This window comes from Myotis daubentonii, chromosome 3, assembly GCF_963259705.1.
Source record: "Myotis daubentonii chromosome 3, mMyoDau2.1, whole genome shotgun sequence".
NCBI lineage: Eukaryota > Metazoa > Chordata > Mammalia > Chiroptera > Vespertilionidae > Myotis > Myotis daubentonii.
In genome coordinates, this window is record NC_081842.1 from 162,927,145 (window position 1) to 162,946,908 (window position 19,764).

At 40.3% G+C, this 19,764-nt stretch overlaps 1 protein-coding gene across 7 annotated transcripts in view; it reads left to right on the forward strand.

Moving 5' to 3' along the window:
• Positions 1 to 2,306: 2,306 nt before the first annotated feature.
• ZZZ3 (zinc finger ZZ-type containing 3) overlaps positions 2,307 to 19,764 on the forward strand; it is a 125,729-nt gene continuing 108,271 nt past the window's right edge. For all 7 annotated transcript variants that reach the window (XM_059689143.1, XM_059689146.1, XM_059689145.1 and 4 more), the window contains exon 1: positions 2,307 to 2,444. The gene's annotated coding sequence lies outside the window, so the exon portion shown is untranslated. The remainder of the gene's footprint in view (positions 2,445 to 19,764) is intronic.

The following is a 19,764-nucleotide window of genomic DNA, read 5'->3' on the forward strand; positions in this document are numbered from 1 at the left end:
GTTTTAATTATGTTCAATTTGTAAAAATGAAAATACATCCTGCATATCAGATATTTACATTATGATTCATAACAGTAGCAAAATTAGTTATGAAGTAGCAACGAAAATAATTTTATGGTTGGGGGTCACCACAACATGAGGAATTATATTAAAGGGTCGCGGCATTAGGAAGGTTGAGAACCACTGGTATAGAGCAAGGTGGAAAAGCCTTGTTTTGTTTATATTTGTGTCCACTAGGGCCTGGAACCAATTAGGTTTAATAAAGCCTCATTAATGTGTTAATATGAAAATATAACTGTCACACTTTGTCTTAGATGTTTGGGTTGAACTCTCAAAACAAATACAAAAACCCATTTCCACCATTTAATAACTTTTTTAGCAAAATAAAAAGAGGTACATATATCTACTTGCCTGGAAAAAAAATTCCAAAATCAAAAGCAATTCAGCATTTCTTGACAATTTCAGAAGAGCTTCAGTTAAAATGGCTTCCACCACTGGAGTCTATATTTTTGCAATATAATCTTCAAACCACAGACAGGGAAGGAGATTTAGCTCAGCTTTTTCACAGCTCATAAATGGTAAGGTTGTCAATGGAACTATCAACCCAAGGTACTTACCTCCAACAGGATGTGTTGGGCTTTATCTTCCTGCTCAACATAGCTTTGTTTTGTTAATGTAAGTTAACATAAAAAACCATTGAAACCTGAAAAGAATTTTTGTGAGTTTATTTGATCCAAACTGCAGACATAGGCCGGGAAGCAGAACCTCAACGAATTGAGATAACGCTCTGGAGAATGGCGGGTTACATTTGTATTTATACATTGCAATCAAAGGACGTAGGTGGGTTACACGAAATCCATTGGTGAGAGATTAAGGAGGTGGGATAAAGCAAAGCAGGGGAAACCCCTGGGACTGGATAAAAAGTAAAATGATGGACACAAACTTAGGTGGGTGCAGGATCAAATAACATGATAATGAAGGAATTTGTAGTATCTGACCTGGTGCCCAGCACATTTGGTTGTGCCCCAGGGGCTCCAGAAAAGGAAGTTACAAGTTACCTAGACCCGTCGTCAGCAAACTGCGACTCGCGAGCCACATGCGGCTCTTTGGCCCTTTGAGTGTGGCTCTTCCTAAGCCTTCGGAGTACCCTAATTAAGTTAATAACAATGTACTTACCTATATAGTTTAAGTTTAAAAAATGTGGCTCTCAAAAGGAATTTCAATCGTTGTACTGTTGATATTTGGCTCTGTTGACTAATGAGTTTGCCGACCACTGACCTAGACATTTCAAGGGTATGTCATCACAGATGCAAAAAGACAAATAGGCTCAGTTAAGGTAAAGGTTGACCTTGTCAGTGAACATACTGGCCTAGGACATAACTGCTTTTAAAGTGTAATTTCAGACCATCCTTTGTGGTTACTTTAGGCCTCTGAGTTTGCAAGACTGCCATGCAGGCCTCCCTGAGCTCGTCAGGTCAGCATGTGGCCCCTTTCGTCCACAGTTTTAATAGACTGATGACTGAACACTGTTTTGTGACACACAAAGGTCTGGGATAAAGCAATGAGCAAAAGTTAAAAGTCCTTGGCTGGAAGGATCTCTCTCACTTTCTTGGTGGCAGGTCATGGACTCATAAGGTCTCCAAGTTATAACTCACGAGGAAATGGCGCAAGTGTACTCTTGCGGTCGGGGAAGTCTCAGATGTTGACCCTTGAGAAGGGGCTAGAACTATGCACTGAACATCCAGGAGTGAAAGGAAAGCTGGAGGACGTGTTCTTGCCCCAGGGAAGGGCAAGCGCAGTCCTGAAGCGGACTGAGCCTGCGTGTTGTAGGAACAGGCGGAGAGCCAGAGGGGAGAGTGAGGGGACCGATCTGGGGTGGGGATGAGCTAGGCAGGAGCACGTGCAATATCCATCGGTATTTGCTAGCCTGAGACCACCTCTAAGGGAGCTAAGGTGTGCAACTCTCTCCAGGCCACACGGGGCCGGATGAAGCCGATTTCCAAGAGTGCAGCTACGGAGACGCCTTTCCTACCTGGGTAGGGCCACGGGAGACTCCCGCAAGGCATGGACTGGGTCCTGCTCTCAGACCAGCCCTCGCCCCCGGGACGGGGCCGGGGCGGATCGCGGGGGTGGGCCTCGGCGGACCCCCGCCCGCGGGCGCTGCGTCGGCTGCAGTTACCAGCAGGCGGTGTAGTGAGCGCGCCTGCAGCCACCGCCGCCAGCCCGTCCCAGCGACGAGGAGAGAGGAGGGGACCGGAAGGAGCCGCTGGTACTGCGGGAAGTGGCAAGAGCGGGAGGCGGGGACCCACCTGGAAGCGCCGCGGCCCCGCCGTCGAGCTTCCTGCGGCGGCGGCCACCCGAGCTAGTGGTGTGGTGGGGGTGGAGAGCGGCCACGGCGGCGGCACCTCCCCGAGTGGCCCGCGGAGACCTGCTCCGCGAGGAAGGTGAGAGGCGCTCGGGGCACGTGGTGAGGGCCAGACGCGGCGGAGGGGAAATGGGAGAGGAAGAGGGAACTCCGGGTACATTCGGCTCGGGACCCGGATTTGGAGTAGAGCGCCGGGAGGGGGTGGTCTGGAGGCGGCGGCGGCGAAGCCCCCACGTGGGGCGGGGGTGCGCGCGCACGTGTGCGCGGGCGAAAGGGAGCCGGGGAGGGCGGCGGGCGCGCGCGCGCGCGCTCCGTAGCGGCCCACGTGACGGGCACGCTGAGCATCGGCTTCCACGTGACAGGCGGGCTGAGGTGGAGGGATGCTGTGTCTGTAGTATAACTGGTCATTTAGGGATTTTAGGGTTGTTTGCTACTTATCTTTTATACTAGAGGAAGTAGGGTGAGAAATGTAAGGCGGATAAGACTTCCTGCCCTTTCTCTGTTGTACACAACATTCTTCAGCCGGTTCAGGAAACACTTTTTCACGGTCGAACTACAGATTTTCCTGTACCGCCATGTTCTTGGAAACTCGCGAGATGCTAGTGGGTTTGTATCGCGAGATCTCTCGATTCTCGCGGGACCTTGTTGGCAGAGCAGTTGCCCTGGATGGCGGAGCCCTGGGTTCCCGGGGCCTGGGACCTGCAACTCTTTCTATAAGGCAAGTTGTTAGGGAGGGGCCGGGAGCGAGTGCCTCTTGGTGTTGGGAGACGTGCTGTGTCAGCTTCCTCTAGTCTGGCAGGGAATACCTTGACCCCATTGAGGCGGGACGGTCTTCTCCTCACCCCCCTGCGGGCGCTCCGCCACCTGCACTGTGCGTCCCGCACCCGGGCACCCTCTGCCCCGCGCAGTCATAGTTCCACCCCCGTCCCAACTCGCTGCAAGTCTGGAGCCGTGCTCGTGCAGACGTGATGATTCCATTGGATACTGTTACTCTTACTTTCAAAACGTTCTTGTTAGTTTTGCTCCTTGTTGCCATTTTCTAAAGAATTCCAGTCCTGTTAACCATTCTGTCGCTTGTTCCTGCTGCGGTACCTTTCTCCACTGGCCGTTCTCAGGCGCTAAAAACAGAGCGCCTTTCATTTCTTCCTTCTGGGCATCACTTACTCCTGTTTATTTGGGCATTGATCATTCTTACTTTTGTGTTTACAATAACTTTTGGCAGTTTATGGAGAGACCCTTTATGTCTCTGACAGTGCCTGATATCAGAATAAAATTGTTCTTTTCATCTTTTGTACGTATGTGCCTATTGACTCATCATTACCGATAAGATTTTGATTACTGTGTTACGAGGTTGCCATCTTTGATGTTCAGGGATGGTTGTTTTAGGTTACATATTTAAAGTTATAGTGGAATGTTTTAAGTCAAGTTTTTAATTAACTCCTTTTCATAAACTTGGTTATCAGAGTTTGAGTTCAATTTTTCTTCAATGAGTTAGTCATCAAATTAATTTTTCTCCCAACTCGACTGGCTTATCAAAAATGAATTACAGTAGACTTTTTTTCATATTCTTGCGCATTCTTTGGATTTTTTTAGTATTCTCAATGGGGAGTTAATTACAAAACGAAGCAGATAACTAGGTAATCCATTCGTATATATTTTTTAAGCTACAAAAGTGTTATTTGCGTCTACACTTCATACAGAGGAGGCTCCCTGTTACACTCTACCAAATTGCCTTCCCCAGTCCTAAATCTGTGACCACTCTTAGCGATAGTTGGGCCATTATTTCAGCTATTTTCCGTGTATTAGTTTGTTTTCTTAAGGAAACGGAGAGGTGTTGTTTTAAGATACACTATTACAACATTAGCAATCAGTACAATTTTTCCTACTCAACTTTTATTTAGTGATATATGCCTATTGTCTTGACTCATGCATTCTTGCTTTAAAAAATACATTTTTTGTTTGTACAGATTTTTGGGTGGTGTAATTTTGTGAAAGTATCTTGAATGATAGCATTATTTTTTGTGCTAAAGATTTAGTATCCTAGGAGCTTTGTAAAAATAAAGTTTATGTAAAATAGGACTTAAGGAAAAATATTTTATGACTTGGGATCTTTATTTTTATACTTAATATTTGAATTATATACTTACCCTTACATGCATATGTTTATATTTTATAAACTATAAGGAAAGTATCTGTATAGTTTTCTACAAGTTTTACTAGTAGAAGTTATCAGCTCAAAGTAATTGTTCTGACAGTGAAATATAGTGAGTGAGCTTAACAGAAGAATGGTTGCTATATCAGTAGGTAGTATAAATATACATATAATTAAAAGTTGCTAAACAGCATTTTGCCATTGTTGTTTTTTTTTTGTATTTTTCCTCCCAAATTTACCAGCATTATTATTTATTAGACCTGTCACATAAAAAGAAAAGTCTTGTTCTTGGGTAGTGTGGTTTTTCAATTGTAATAATTCAGGCATATTGGTTATAGTTAATAAAAGTTATATTTGAGAGAGATGTGATGTGGGAAAAAGGGAAAGGAGATATGGGAATGTATAGGTTGATACTGAAATGGAATTGGAGAAGTTGCAGAGTAAAGAGGATGGTAGAAGGTTGACAGAGCCATGCTCCAAGAATAGACAGGCTCATGTTGGTTGTTGCAGGGCAAGCTGGATTGACCAGAATTTGGAATCACTATTTGAGGTAATTTTTTTCTCTTAAATAATTTTGAAGACAATTTTCAATCCTCCCCCCAAATTGCCTGATAGCTATCACCTGTCATAAAAAGTCAGCAACTGAGGTTGATATTTAATTGAAGTTATACTTAGGTGTATAGCCCTCTTGTTAAATAACATTTATTGAATAAATTTTATTATTTTTAAAAGGAAATTGTTGCCCTTGGCCAGGTTGCTCAGTTAGAGCTGCCTGCCATACTCCCAGTGTTTTGGGTTCGATCTCTGGTCAGGCCACATGCAAGAATCAATCAATGAATGCATACATAAGAGGAGCGATAAATCTGTTTCCCTCCCTATCTCCCTTCCCATCTTCCCTCCCGGGAGTTACCTCCCTTCCTCTCTCCTTTCCCTTCCCCACACTTTCCCTCTATCCTCCTCCCCCTTCCTCTTTCTCTCTAAAAATCAATACAAAAATAAAAGTAGGAAATTGTGAAAATTACAATGGATTCAAAGGTCACAACTATAATGGCCTTTGCAAAGGCATCTACAAAGTTTTGCCTAGTAATTGGGTCTTTGGTAGTTCTCCTGTGCATCCGATCTTCACAATAATGTATGTTCCTTATGCCAACAACTTTGTTTTATAAACTGCTTTTTGTAGTGGGTGTTGGGAATTACCAGTCTTGTAGACTGGTACAGACTAAATTATCTAGTACTGGGAAGAAATATGCTGAGAAAATCCAAGGAGCAGGAGAAATCTAACTTATATGATTTGAATGTGCTCGAATAAAACTTAACCAAGACATTTTATTTTCCTTTTTGTCAATTATTACTGCTATAGAAGTGATCTATGACAGCTAATGAGCTTCAGTATTAGAGAAAATGGATAACTGATAATATAATACTGATTTGTCCTCACTTAGGTTTTTTTCCCCAAGGTCTAACACAATGTTAATTTCTATAGACCTGTAACATTGTAAACTATACATTGTAATGCCTATGTTACCTAGTAATTATACCAATACTATAAGTTTTATTTCTTACCTTTTGAATCAGTGTCCAAGAGAGATTTCAGTGTTCAAGAGAGATTACATATTGACCAGAAACTTCAGTAAAAGTACATTGCAGCCCTGGCTGGTGTGCTCAGTTGGTTGAGCGTTGTCCTGTGTACCAAGGGGTTGCGGGTTGGATTCCTGTCAGGGCACTAGCCCAGGTTGTGGGTTTATTTCCTGTTGGAGTGTTTAAGGGAGGCAATCAAATCACTCTCTCTTTCTCTCTCTCTCTCTCTCTCTCTCTCTCTCTCTCTCTCTCTCTCTCTCTCTCTCTCTCTCTCTCTCTCCCTCTCTCATTGCTATTTCTCTCTTTTCTCTCTCCCTCTCCTTTGATCTCTTTAAAATCAATAAAAATGAAAACTTTTTTTGAATTTTTATAAAAGTTTATTTGAGTTAAGATCAAAATAAAAACATTTTTAAAAAAGTACCTTGCAGGTACGTGCTTTAAAAAATCTATCTAATTTCATATGAAAATTCAGTCTGTATTAAGCTACAAAGAATATTTGCTAGAAGACTTTTTGACTTTTATAGTAGCATTTAATCTAGATGTGTTACACGTTGTGGTGCAAATTTCTGTAGTTAATACCTTGATAAGCACTGTAATTATACGTTAAAAAACAGTATCAGTAAATATTTCTCAAATTCCTAAGCCTCTACTTCTAAAACCATGCAATATGGACTTTGCTATTTTATTCAAACTTATTCTTCTCACCTCTTTCTGTTTTTCTTTTTAGCTGTTCTTTCTAATTTATGTAGGTAATTTTGCCTTGTCCGAGACAAGTGAGTTGAGTAACTTTCCCTGAGGTGACTTAAACTGTGTATTTTATTATTTATCACTTTTTTGGAATTCCAGTATATTTGTTAGTAATTTAAGGACATTTTGAGTGCTAGTGATGACAGCTACTATAAACAGGGATCTTCAGCCTTCAAAATAACTAACCAAGTAAAATAAACCTATGGACTTTATTCAGACGCTGCTAGTTGCAGTAAATGACTTTAAAGTTTGCAGCCCTAACAGGGTTGGTTATCTGATTTTTTTAGCTCACAGGTTATCCACAGAATTGGCCATTGGAGTTAGGCACACTGACAAGCTGAACTGTCTGTCATCTCATTTCAAGGGAGAAGGAAGAAGAGCTATTAAAAAGAAGATGGAACTATAGAAGTTAATAGTATTTTAAGGCCACTACCTGGAGACAGTCTTAAAATCATTAATTTCTTAATGAATCTTATATTGTAGAGATGTATATAGTACGTGATGTGTCATAGTGGTAACATCAATCGTAAATAAACCTTTATTCCATGCACTGTGTTTAAGGAAATAAGAAATTGGTGTCTTTTAAAAAGATTGTTATAAGAGTAACCTTTTTCAGAGCTTTGTTAATGCATTTCAGTTTCCTAAGAAATTCATTTACAGAACTCATCTGATGATACCAAATAAAAATGGTGCTGTTGTGTATGGAATTTTCTTTAATTTTATTGCCTCTGTCTACTTATTTCCTTAGTTAATATTTCAAGGGATTATCTTTCAAATAAGGTTCTATTTAATAGTATTTAATATTTGATGCTAATAGTAATTAACCAATTGTCTAAAGAACATTTGTTCTATAGAACGTTTGTTGAAGGAATTTTCAAAAAAGATTAGAATTAGTAAATGTCCTTTCTGCATTATTCAGTTACATAGTTTTGAGCCCAGATATTGAGTCTTTATCCTCAGCACACTGAGTGTACCAAGATGAGAAATGTTTCATATTGTTACTTTGCTTACCTCAGTGTTTCTCAACCTTCCTAATGCCTTGACCCTTTAATACAGTTCCTCATGTTGTGGTGACCCCCAACCATAAAATTATTTTCGTTGCTACTTCATAACTGTAATTTTGCTATTGTTGTGAATCGTAATGTAAATATCTGATATGCAGGATGTATTTTCATTGTTACAAATTGAACATAATTAAAGCATAGTGAATAATCACAAAAACAATATGTAATTTTATATGTGTTTTCCGATGGTCTTAGGCGACCCCTGTGAAAGGGTCGTTCGACCCCCAAAGGGGTCGCGACCCACAGGTTGAGAACCACTGGCTTACCTTCTTAGTTTCTTTTAAAATGTTAACTTAAACCTCATGCCTCTTTGGTAGAATGATGGTAGGTAGTGTTTGATTTAGCTATAAAGGGTGTGTGTTTTAATGATTTTAATAGCTGGTTTGAGAATTTTAAAGCTTGGGAAATGATAGAACTATATTAACATTTTGATAGGCTTCTTCCAGTATTTCAAATATATATGTCTTAAATTATTATAGATAAAACATTTAATTTCATGCCTAGTTTTTTAACCTAATGTTGGGTAACATTTTCCCATTTTCACAATCAGTCTTCATAATTATTATAATAAATGGCTGTATGATGTTCCATGTGTAGATGAATCATTTCTCCTGTTCTAACATTTTGCATATATAAATAACACTGTGAAGGATGTTTATACATGTTTTCTATATAAGTATTGCTGTCTAGTATATTGCCAGAAATGATTTTTAGCTCACATTTTAAAGGCTCTTACAACTAATTGTAATATTTATAAAAAGTATCAATTTATGTTTATAGTAAAGTGGCTGTTGCTCTGTACCCAACAATAAATATTATTTATAAAAACTTAATAGGGTGTAAGTCATACCACTTTTTTTCTTAGGTTACTACTGAGGTGAAACATTACTTGGTGGTTAATAGATGTATTCATTTTGTGAAGTTTTAAGATAAATAATTTAAAAATTAATGTAAACATACCTTTTGACCTAATTTTGTACTACTACTAACTTATGAAATTCCTCCTTCAGAAATGTAATTAAAAAAATGATTTAATGCTGTTTCTTTAGTTATTCTAAGTTAGATTTAAATAAATTTAAGTTTTTAACCTCATTTGGCATTGGTGTGAAGTGAGAATCTGAATGTTTTTCCTCCAAATTGATAATTGTCTTAACTCTATTAAGTAATCCTTTATGTTTTCATTGCTTTGTTTCATTTTTACATTTTAAATGTTTATAGTTAGTACTGTTTGTTTTTATTTGAAACTATAAAAATATTAACTGTTTTTTACATGATTATTTGACATGTTTAATATAATTTGCTCTGGTCTCTTTATTGTTTCCTTTCTGATTGATTTTTAAGAGCACTTTATAAATTGAGGATAATAAAGCTCATTCTGTACAAAACAATGTTTTATAATTTCTTTTCTTATTAGCCAAAATTTTTTAAATAATTCGTTTTCCATACTCCAGAATTAAGTAGAATTCAGTGAAGCAGTTTCTCCTTTCTTGAACAGACAAAATATGAAACTACTTTAAGAGTTCAGTACTAGAGGCTATAAAGAGAAAAACTACTTTGGTAGATTTTTGTGGAATTAGAGAAATAAAATGCTAAGATCAGCAATTTAGGATGTGTGCTTAAGGTATTTCCTTTACTAAATACAGTAATAGACAAGTTGACATCATATGCTTCTAATATATTTAATGACACAGTGCTAATTGGTAGTTCTAGGACTCAAGTTATAGAATCACAGTATCTTTCTTCAGCTGTTAGGAACAGTGTGGTGCATTTACTGTAATTTAATGAATAATAGAATTTTAGATGACTCTCAGTGAGGACATCCATGTCAAGGAGGGCATTTTTAATATTGAAAGTTCTTATTGTTTAGAAAGGAGTGGTCTTTTTTTTCTTTTATGAAATAATTATTCAAGATCTTAAAATAATCATTCTGAAAAGATGTATTTATTTACATTTTAAAACTGAAGGCTCCAAAGCTGCTATTTTAACATTTTCTGCTGTTTACACATTAGTGTGATTGCATTAATGCTAGGAAGAAAAATCAGATTAAATTTAAGTGAGAAACCATAGTAAATATTTGGGAAAAGATGGGTGTCTTGTGTTTGGGGTCACGTAAAGAGAATTGCAGGTGAAGAGCTTGATGTGATGAAATTTTCTTCTACTTTGGTTTGGCATGAGATTTAAAGGGATTGGAACATAATCTATACCTTTTATTTCTACTGGAATTCAGCTACCCCATAAAGGGATGAGTTGATTTGTGAAATGGCACAGAAATGGTCTAGGAAATAGCAGGTGCAAACTTCTGGCTCTTATTTATCCTCTTTACTAGTTTTTTTTTAATTGTTCAGAAGTTTAAGGGAAACAGATCAGCATTTTTTAAAATACATTTCCCATTAGTATGCAGATTAATGTATTTCATAAGAAAAGTGAGATAATGCTCTATTTGGCTTGGCTGTATTATAGAGGTATCTTCCTCCTGAAAAAGGTGTGTGTGTGTGTGTGTGTGTGTGTGTGAGATTTACCTACTGATATCCTTTGAAGAACTTGAATACTTCTCTATATTAACTCTCTACTGCCCTCCTAGACCTCTAATTCTTAATCTTAACTCTCTCCACTGAATAGAATTTTAAAATGTTTTTGCAGTAATGTTTTATTTCCTGAGGGAGAAATTTCCTTTTCCCCCCTCCCTGCTTAAAAAAAATAAATAAATGTGATTAAAATATAATACACACAGAAAGTTCCCATAAGTCTACAGTTCAGTGAATTTTCACTATGTGAACACACCTGTAAGGAGTTGAACATTATACAAAGCCCAGAAACTGTCTTGAGCCCTATTCTGGTCATGAAAACTCCCCTTTCCCCCATGAGAAACCACTATTTTGATGTCTGGTACCATAGAATAATTTTGTGTGCTTTTGAACTTTAATTTTTTTTATAAACATTACTGCTTCTTTATTCTGTTTTGATATGAGTAACCTGAGAAATCCTAGGACTCAATATTTATACCTGGAGATTACAGCACTTTGAATTAAACTTTTTTCTCCTGACATTCAGTTTTCAAGAACTCCCTGGAAGGGAAGGGGTTGGTCACCAAAGAAAAGCCTTTGCTTTCAGATTGTGTGGTAGACCTGTTTGTGTGTTAATGTCATTGGTGGCCTACAACAGCCCCTCAGCTTTTATTTTATTTTTCCACTTAAATTTTTTGTTTTGAATACTTTAGTACAGCATTCCTGATGAGCTAATGGCTTTTTGGACTTTTATCCTATGACTTGGCAGCTTTCTTTTCATTCTTTGAATTCCTTTCAAGCAATTACTCATTTCCATTCTAATTTGACAGAAACCCTCTGGTATATCCTGTATTATTTATCCCCAAGAAAAAAATCCCAGTTTAAGTTTAAGCCATTTTACTTTTAAAATACTTATTTTATATTTATGAACAGTACAGAATTGTGGCATGCAGATTATAAAATCAAATTGTAGGCTAACTAAAAAGTTGAGAATCAGCTGAGAGACTTTACTTAGTATTCCCTTTCAGACTGATTTCATGTGTAAGTGCAATTTTCTTATCAGAAATCCTCCCTTTGTATTTTCTATGCCTCCCATTTTACTTTCTTAATTTTAAAGAAAGGCATAGTAAAAGATTTATTACTGTGTTCATGCACATAATTTTTCTTTCAGATAAGTCTCATGATTAGCTTGGAAGATACACTTAATTTCCTTTATAAATAAATTTTGATTACTGTCAGTTGTTACTTTAGAGCCAGAATATTATAAATAGCTTATAGTTGTTGGAATTAGCTATTTTGTTTCAGAATAATTTAAGATTAACACCTACTTACATTTCAGACTCTAGTGATCTTGTATTTGCTGAGCTTTCATGGAAATTTAAGCAAACGTTTTGACTAACATTTCTTTAAGAAGTTACGGGTTTTTTTGGCTTGGAGATTTTTAAATGTCTGACTTTGGGAGGGACATCCTGTTATAGTAGAACATTATCTCATGAAGAATGAGGTAGAAAATAATTGACTTAGGTCAGTGGTCGGCAAACCTCGGCTTAGGAGCCACATGCGGCTCTTAGGCCCCTTGAGTGTGGCTCTTCCACAAAATACCACGTGCGGGCGCGCAGGTACAGTGCGATTGAAACTTCTTGGCCCATGCGCAGAAGTCGGTTTTCGGAAAGGAGATAGACGAAACAAGTATACAAGACGAGTGTGGATGGGAGAGTTGGAAGGGGTTGACCTTAGCGAATGTACGTCAATCAGATTGAGGATGTTTTTAGCAAAGGCCAGCTTAGGAGTACCCTAATTAAGTTAATAACAATGTACCTACCTATATAGTTTAAGTTAAAAAATTTGGCTCTCAAAAGAAAGTTCAATCGTTGTACTGTTGATATTTGGCTCTGTTGACTAATGAGTTTGCCGACCACTGACTTAGGTAATGGTTATGGAGTTTCCACTAGATTTGAATAAATGCTGTTTTTACTTGGCTAATGAGTCAGGATATTTTCCAGTTGGACCTAAGCCACATATATATAGGTAGATACTTCTCTTTCTGTAGTTAGCAAAATTTCACCAAAGAAATTCTGATTTATATGTAACTATACAGCATTGGTTCTCAAACTTTAACGTGCATCATAATCACCTGGAAGGTTTATTTGTTTTTGTTTCTTAAAAATAATGGATGGCTGGGCGCCACCCCTAGAGTTTCAGATCTAGTAGGTTATGAGACCACACTTTGAGAACTAATACGAGGGTATAGTCAGGGCACCTATATTTAATCAAAGAAACACAAACACCTCAGAACTGATTCTGATGTACATCCTAACTGAGAACTTAAGAGCAGTTGTTCTCAAAATATGGGTTCTGGCCTGAAAGGTTGCCAGTTCCATTCCTGGTCAGGGCACATGCCAGGATTTCAGTCTCCATCCCTAGTGGGGGGCATGCAGGAAGCACCTGATTGATGTTCCACTCTTGAATAAATGTTTCTTTTCCTCTCCCTCTCTCTCTAAAAATCAGTTTTAAAAATCTTAAAAAAAAAAAAAATGAGCCTGGGTCCAGCGGACTTTCACTCAGTGGTTGAGCGTCAACCTATGAACCAGGAGGTCACCAGTCTGGGCACATGCCCAGGTTGCGGGCTCAATCCCCAGTGTGGGGCATGCAGGAGGGAGCTCAATCAATGATTCTCTCTCATCATTGATGTTTCTGTCTCTTCCTCTCTAAAATCAATGAAAAATATTTTTTAAAAATATGTAAATACTTATAAAATGAGCCTGGGAATAGCAGCATAGCATTACTTGGGAACTTGTTACAAATACAAATTCTCTCCAACTCAGATGGAACCCAGAAATCTATATTTTAAACTAGCCCTCTAAATGATTCTGATGTGTGCTGAAGTTTGAGAACCGTCTAGTAACTCAAAAGTGCCCTTCCTGGTAACTCTCTGGGCATTTACTAGAAATGCAGATCTCAGCCCTAGGTGGTTTGCCTCAGTGGACAGAGCATCAGCTGGCGGACTGAAGGGTCCTGGGTTCTTGTCAAGGGCACATACCTCGTATCTCCATTGCAGGCTTGATCCCTGATCCCTGCCTCGAGTCAGGGCTCCAGATTAGGAGGCCACCAATCAATGTGTCTCTCTCACATTGATGTCTCTCTCTCTGTCTCTCTCCTCCTCCCTTCCACTCTCTCTAAAAATCAATGAAAAATAACTCAGGTGAGGATTAACAACAACAAAAAAATGCAACTTTTAGGACCTACCCAAATCTTCCCGAATAACAGAATCTCATTTTAACTAATTTCCCAGGCAGCTTGAATGTATATTGAAGATTGTGAAGGACTGCTCTGGATAATTTTTTTAAAAACATATTTTTATTGATTTCAGAGAGGAAGGAAGAGGGAGAGATAGAAACATCAATGATGAACAAGTATCATTTATCAGCTGCATCCTGCACACCCCCTACCGGGGATTGAGCCCACAACTGGAGCATGTGCCCTTGACGGTAATCGAACCCGGATCTTCCAGTCCATAGCCCAATGCTCTATCCACTAAGCCAAACCAGCTAGGGCTGCTCTAGATAATTTTTTAAAATAATACTAATAAAATTTATTGAAAATTTTCTGTGCTACATATATAGAAATACTGTATTCATTATTAGTTCTCACAACAACCTTTTAAGGATGGCTACTGTTACCCTTTTTCTGCATATGAGCAAGTTGAAGCAGAGAGGTTAAGTATCTTGCTCAGTGTTATACAGGTTCCCAATTCTGGGTTTGGGATATGAACCTAAGCATTCAGATTCTGTTTTTGGAGTTTGAGGTGTTATGGCCATTTATGTACATTTGTCTTTCCTGGTTCCAGCACCGTAGTATATATATTCAATTTTAATGAACTTGTATCACATTTTACAGTGATACTTGAATTTTCTTCCAGATCTGTAGTTCGGGGACTGTTTTAAACATAAAAATAATCAGAACCGGAGTAGCTAAGATTTGAATACTTTGATCTTTAAAAATAGAATGCTTTTAAGTTTATTCATTGTGTTAGTTATCCAAACTTTTATTCTGCTTTATACATCTTGTTTTTGCATGTAATTTTAGTAAGGCTTTTATTTTATTTTATTTACTGATTTTAGAGAGAGAAAGGGAGACAGAGAGAAACATCTCTGTGATTGTTGCTTTCTGCATGTGCCCTGACGGGGCATGGAACCCTGTGTATGTGCCCTGAACCTGACGCCTTTTGGAGTATTGGACCACACTCCAACCAATTAAGCCACACCGACCGACCAGCACAGGGCATTTCTTAAAGTGTTTTAGATAAAGTTGTGTGCTGTGGTGTCAAATAAACAAACTACTTTTGTTTAGTAAAGAGGACTATAATGTAATTAGGTACCAGGAGGCCCCAAAATGCTAAAATTACTGGATTTGGAGTTCAATTCAAGTAACACATGCAGATTTGCATAACAATAGATCTAAATACTGGTGTTATTGTCATGTCAAGGCAGTGTAAGGAAGGAGCTGAGCATTCTGGTCACCATATTAATTAGAAATTTTTGAGGGAGGATTTCTTTTTGAGTGTATAATTCCTTGATTTTTAGTAAATTTACAGTATTGTGCAACTATTCCCACAGTCCAGTTTTAGAACGTTTTCATCAATCCAAAAAGATTTATTTTTCCTATTTTAAGCCATTCTCACCTCAGCCTACTGTAGGTTAAAACCAAAAATCAGCTGGTGCGTTTAGAACAGGGGTGGACAAACTTTTTGACTTGAGGGCCACAATGGGTTCTTAAACTGGACAGGAGGGCCAGAACAAAAGCATGGATGGAGTGTTTGTGTGAACTAATATAAATTCAAAGTAAACATCATTACATAAAAGGGTACGGTTCTTTTTTTTCAATAGTTTTATTCATTTGCCCGCGGGCCGTAGTTTGCCCACGGCTGGTTTAGAAGCTCTTCAGAATAGTAACATGTTACAGGTTAGCAGTAGAAACCTACTTATAAACCAATCCTTTTCTTTTAAGAAACTGGAAATATATATTTTTATTCTAGCTATTCCTGTCAATTCAGATCAATACACTTGATTTGTAGGCTCTAAAGTGGTATCAGTGGTAGTGTTTAGGCCTAGGAGACATTCTTTCACTTAATTGGCTACTCACAATCTTATTTCTTTCTGTGAAGAAAATGAGAATATAATGAAGAGAAACTTGCTATTTATAGTTCCAGATGATACTGACAACTTTAGGGTTCTTGTCTGCTTGGTGATTGCTTTGTAAGTATTCCTGTTGTCTTGATCTGAATAACTCACAGAATGATTTTTTTAAAAAAATTGTTGACAGTATTACAGATGTCCTCCATCCCTTTCCCTGTGTCTCCCTCCTCCCAGCTCAAATGACTTTTTTTTAAAAAAGCCTTTTCTTCACATGGTGTGTTTAAAGAATTATGAGGATAAATAGCACAGTATGCTGAATAAGATAGTTGGGTTTCCTGACTTTTTATGTTTTTCTAACCATGGGTTTTTATTGTATGTAGGCTCTTTTAACAACAACAAAAGATCCTGAGTATGTTTGGCATAATGTGATATGGTTTTAATTAGTGGATTAATTAAATAATTCACTAATAAAGATTAGCAGCACTTTTTTTTAAAATCCTCACTTGAGGATATTTTTCCATTGATTTTTAGAGAGAGTGGAAGAGGAGGAAAGACAGAGAGAAACGTCAGTGTGAGAGAAACACATTGATTGGTTGCATCCTGTGCGAGACCCAAGCAGGGTCTGGGCTGGGGAGGAGCCTGCAACCGAGGTACTTGCTTTTGACCTTGAACCTGGGACCTTTTGGTCTGCAGGCCATTGCTCTATCCACTGAGCAAACCCGGCTAGGGCTATCGCATCTTTTGATAAATGCTTTGCTGGTAGTTTAAAAGTTGAAGAGAATTGCTGGTGTGAAATTGATTCTGACCAACATGGAACAACAGTGAGGGGCATATGGAAATAACCATTGCTGAACATCTCTTTTGGGCAAACAGACTCATTTTATAGTTACTGCTTTGTGGTGTGGAAAAAAAACTGTGAGCTTGGAATCAGACCTGAATTTAACACATTGTTTGCGGGTAGTTTTTATCGCACGCTAACAGATGGCGCGGGCCATTTTTGCTAATTTTTTACGCAATGGCAACGTTCAGTAAAATTACGATACCTTTAGTTTACGTATTTATACGTTACCCTCATTCTACCGCTAGTCTATAAAAAACGTATTAATACGTGTCCCGTGCTCTACTACACTGGTAGAACGTATAAATACGTAAAATGGCCGAAACCGGTTTGGCTCAGTGGATAGAGCGTCAGCCTGCGGACTGAAAGGTCCCAGGTTCGATTCCGGTCAAGGGCATCTACCTGGGTTGCGGGCATATCCCCAGTAGGAGATGTGCAGGAGGCAGCTGGTCGATGTTCCTCTCTCATTGATGTTTCTAACTCTCTATCTCTCTCCCTTCCTCTCTGTAAAAAATCAATAAAATATATTTAAAAAAAAAATAAATAAATACGTAAAATGTATAAATATGTTTCCTGCATACAATGTGTTTTAATAAATCCTAGCTCTAGCATTTGTGAGCTCTGTAACTAAGCAAATTATTTATCTCTAAGCCTTGTTTTTCTTATTATAAATGAATAGAGGCCCGGTGCACAAAATTTGTGCACTGGGGGTAGGGATGGGGGAGCCCTCAGCCCAGCCTGCGCCTTCTCGCAGTCCAGGAGCCCTCAGGGGTGTGTCCGACTGCAGTGGAGGCGGGAAAGGCTCCCGTCACTGCCACTGCACTCTCCAGCCGTGAGACCAGCTTCTGGCTGAGCGGCGCTCCCCCTGTGGGAGCACACTGACCACCTGCTTTGAGCATCTGCCCCCTAATGGTCAGTGAGTGTCATAGCGATTGGTCATTCTGCCGTTCAGTCAATTTGCATATTAGCCTTTTATTACATAGGACTAGGGGCCCGGTGCACGAAATTCGTGCACTGGGTGTGGGGCGGGGGGGAGTGTCCCTCAGCCCAGCCTGCCCCATCTCACATACTGGGAGCCCTCAGGCATTGACCCCCATCACCCTCCAATCGCAGGATTGGCCCCTTGCCCAGGCCTGACACCTCTGGCCTAGGCGTCCGCCTCGGGCAGCGGGGACCCGCAGCTATAGCGGCCCCGCGATCGTGGGCTCCGCTTTAGGCCCAGGCAAGGGGCCCCTAGCTCCTGGGACTGCCAGCTTCGACCGTGTCCAGCTCCCATCGCTGGCTCCACCCCTACTTCCTGCTATCACTGGCCAGGGCGGCAAAGGCGCCTGATTCTCCGATCATGGCTGGGGGGCAGGGCAAAGGCGGCCCCAGGGCTGCCTTTGCCCTGCCCCCCAGCTCTTAGCTCCCCCCTGGGTTTCTGATCACTGTCAGTGGCAGGGGGCTTCTTCCTGCTTTCCCTTTCGCCTCCTTGCATTGTGCCTACATATGCAAATTAACCGCCATCTTGTTGGCAGTTAACTGCCAATCTTAGTTGGCAGTTAATTTGCATATAGGCCTGATTAGCCAATGAAAAGGGTATCGTCGTACGCCAATTACCATTTTTCTCTTTTATTAGTGTAGATTAGTGTAGATACTAGAGACCCGATGCATGAAATTTGTGCAAGGGGCTCATCCCTTGCAGCAGTGGCCGCTTGCCTCGGCCCTTGCAGTCCCAGCTTCGTCTATATGTCTGGAAGGTTGTTCCACTGTCTGGTCTAATTAACATATTATGCTTTTATTATTATAGATAGTACTTTCTACTCACATATAGGATATATAAGGTACTTGATATAAAATAGGTGCTCAGTAAATGCTATTTGTTATTTTATTGATGTAGAAATGGAGGCTTAGAGAAGTTTGTTAACACTCTTAGTGACAAATACCTGATTTCAAAGCTCATGCTTTTCCAAAACACTACTCTTTGCTTCACAGATAGAAATGGAAGTCATGGGAATCGAAGGATAGTGAATGTGTCACCCTGGAGTTCATATTAGGTAGGAACTCATAGAGAAGCCAGTTTCAGAAACTTAGTAGAAAAGATTGGTAATGACCACAGATGGTATAAACAATCAGTATTGATAGAAGGCTCTTAAAAATGAAACCTGTCATTATAATTACAAAAAATTTCCATTGAGGGCAGAAAAATGTATGAGTCATCTAAAGGAATTATTATGACTTTAACATAAGCCATTTCTATTTTTTTTTAATCCTCACCCTTGAGGATATTTTTCCATAGTTTTTTAATATATACTAGGGGCCCGGTGCACGAAATTCGTGCACTGGGTGTGTGTGTGTGGGGGGGGGGAGTGTCCCTCAGCCCAGCCTGCCCCCTCTCACATACTGGGAGCCCTCAGGCGTTGACCCCCATCACCCTCCGATCGCCTGGATCGGCCCCTTGCCCAGGCCTGACGCCTCCGCCAGAGGAGTTGACCCTCATCACCCTCCGATCACCAATCACTGGATCGGCCCCTTGACCAGGCCTGAGGCCTCCGGCAGAGGTGTCAGGCCTGGGCAGGGGACCCCCAGCTCCCCGCGGTTGCAGGCTCCGCCCCTGCCCAGGCCTAACGCCTCTGGCCTAGGCATCCGGCCCGGGCAGCGGGGACCTGCAGTGGCAGCGGGGGGGGCGCCACGATCGTGGGCTTCGCTTTAGGCCCAGGCAAGGGACCCCTAGCTCCCGGGACTGCCAGCTTCGACCGTGCCCAGCTCCCATCGCTGGCTCCACCCCTACTTCCTGCTATCACTGGCCAGGGCGGCAAAGGCGCCTGATTCTCCGATCATGGCTGGGGGGCAGGGCAAAGGCGGCCCCAGGGCCGCCTTTGCCCTGCCCCCCAGCTCTTAGCTCCCCCCTGGGTTTCCGATCACTGTCAGTGGCAGGGGGCTTCTTCCTGCTTTCCCTTTCGCCTCCCTGCATTGTGCCTACATATGCAAATTAGCCGCCATCCTGTTGGCAGTTAACTGCCAATCTTAGTTGGCTGTTAACTGCCAGTCTTAGTTGTCAGTTAATTTGCATATAGCCCTGATTAGCCAATGAAAATGGTATCGCCGTACGCCAATTACCATTTTTCTCTTTTATTAGTGTAGATTTTTATTGATTTCAGAGAGGAAGGGAGAGGGAGAGATGGAAACATCAATGATGAGAGAGAATCATTGACCTGCTGCCCCCTACATGCCCTCTATTGGGGATTGAGCCTGCAACCCAGGCATGTGCCTTGACTGGGAATCAAACCGTGACTTCCTAATTCATAGTTTGATGCTCAACCACTGAACCACGCTGGCTGGGCTTTCCTTTGTTTTTTAGAGAGTGGATGAGAGAGGGAAAGACAGAAATATCAATGTAAG